The sequence below is a fragment of the Lolium rigidum genome, chromosome 7 (assembly GCF_022539505.1).
Source record: "Lolium rigidum isolate FL_2022 chromosome 7, APGP_CSIRO_Lrig_0.1, whole genome shotgun sequence".
In the NCBI taxonomy this organism is placed as follows: domain Eukaryota; kingdom Viridiplantae; phylum Streptophyta; class Magnoliopsida; order Poales; family Poaceae; genus Lolium; species Lolium rigidum.
Window position 1 is genome coordinate 229,659,325 of NC_061514.1, and position 2,468 is coordinate 229,661,792.

The following is a 2,468-nucleotide window of genomic DNA, read 5'->3' on the forward strand; positions in this document are numbered from 1 at the left end:
AGATACATGCATGCATCAACGACCGCATCCTCTACCGCGGTGAATACGAGAATTTGAATGAATGCCCGGTATGCACTGCATTGCGTTATAAGATCGGAGGCGATGACCCCGGTGACGATGTTGAGGGCCGTAAACCCAGGAAGAGGGTTCCCGCCAAGGTGATGTGGTATGCTCCTATAATACCACGGTTGAAACGTCTGTTCAGGAACAAAGAGCATGCCAAGTTGTTGCGATGGCACAAAAAGGACCGTAAGTCGGACGGGGACTTGAGACACCCCGCAGATGGAACGCAATGGAGAAAGATCGATAGAGAGTTCAAAGATTTTGCAGCTGACGCAAGGAACATAAGATTTGGTCTTAGTACAGATGGCATGAATCCTTTTGGTGAGCAGTGCTCCAGCCATAGCACCTGGCCCGTGACTCTATGCATCTACAACCTTCCTCCTTGGTTGTGCATGAAGCGGAAGTTAATTATGATGCCAGTGCTCATCCAAGGTCCGAAGCAACCCGGCAACGACATCGATGTGTACCTAAGGCCATTAGTTGATGAACTTTTACAGCTGTGGGGCAGACCTCGGTGTCCGTGTGTGGGATGAGCACAAAGAAGAGGAATTTGACCTACGAGCGTTGCTTTTCGTAACCATCAACGATTGGCCTGCTCTTAGTAACCTTTCGGGACTGTCAAATAAGGGATACAATGCATGCACGCACTGCTTACATGAGACTGAAAGTGTACATTTGCCAAATTGTAAGAAGAACGTGTACCTTGGGCATCGTCGATTTCTTCCGAAAATTCATCCAGTAAGAAAGAAAGGCAAGCATTACAACGGCAAGACAGATCACCGGCCGAAGCCTGCGGAACGTACTGGTGCTGAGGTATTTGATATGGTCAAGGATTTGAAAGTCATCTTTGGAAAGGGTCCCGGCGGACAATCAGTTCCGAAGGGAGCTGACGGGCACGCAGCCATGTGGAAGAAGAAATCTAAATTCTGGGAGCTAGAATATTGGAAAGTCCTAGAAGTCCGCTCTACAATCGACGTGATGCACGTTACGAAGAATATTTGCGTGAACCTCCTAAGCTTCTTGGGAGTGTATGGGAAGACAAATGATACAAAGGAAGCACGGCAGGACCAGCAACGTTTGAAAGACCCTGATAACCGGCATCCGGAATGGTTTCAAGGTCGTGCCAGCTACGCTCTGACCAAAGAAGAGAAGGTCATCTTTTTTGAATGCCCGAGCAAGATGAAGGTCCCGTCTGGATTCTCGTCCAATATAAAGGGAATAATAAACATGGCGGAGAAAAAGTTCCAAAACCTGAAGCCTCACGACTGCCACGTGATTATGACGCAATTGCTTCCGATTGCTTTGAGGGGGCTCCTGCCGGAAAATGTTCGAGTAGCCATTGTGAAGCTATGTGCATTCCTCAATGCAATCTCTCAGAAGGTAATCAATCCGTAAGTTCTACCACGGTTACAGAAGATGTGGTCCAATGTCTTGTCAGTTTCGAGTTGGTGTTCCCGCCATCCTTCTTCAACATTATGACGCACCTCCTGGTTCACCTAGTCGAAGAGATTTCCATTCTCGGTACTGTATTTCTACACAATCTGTTCCCCTTCGAGAGTTCATGGGAATATTAAAGAAATATGTTCGTAACCGTGCTAGGCCAGAAGGAAGCATCGCCAAGGGCTATGGAAATGAGGAGGTAATTGAGTTTTGTGTTGACTTTGTTCCTGACCTTAAGCCGATTGGTCTTCCTCGATCGCGGCACGAGGGGAGACTAAGTGGAAAAGGCACGATCGGAAGGAAATCAACGATATGTATGGACGGCCATTCTCCGATCGAAGCACACCACACAGCTTCCGACCAATTCCAGCTTGGTGGCTCCGTACTTTGAGAAACACAAGAATATTTTACGCTCGGACAACCCGGGAAGCCCGAATCCCGGATTAGGAAGGCCCCGTTGCGGTCGAAACCCACCGGCGAGCAGCGACGGGCAACACCGTAGAGCCGGGAGGCCCCCGGGATCGCGGCTGGCCCCGGTCCCTCCGAGCGACGGCCCGCAAAGACTCGGCACGCACGTCCGATGCTGGTGCAAGGGCGTGCCACCCGACCTATACCTGGTCGGGAAGGTGTTGGATGTGCCTCGCTTAGTTTCTCGCATGGCATACACGTAAACATTAAATACGAGCCTCGATCGGCTCTCGAGTTGTCCTGTGAATCGGCTCAAGGAGCCGATCCGCCCATGATCCGTACGAGGTGTACGATCAGATGGTGGTCCTGCTTGATCAAAATAAAGCTAAAACGACCTACTACGATTTAGGGTTTTCACCGCACAATCGGAACATCCTACTCGTGATTGAGCCTGGCGACCACGCACGGTGATCGTAAACCGTCCCTAGACAAGGCCTAAAAACCAACACGAAGTTGATCCTCGGAACATCCTGTCTAGGGCTAGCAAATTACACCAT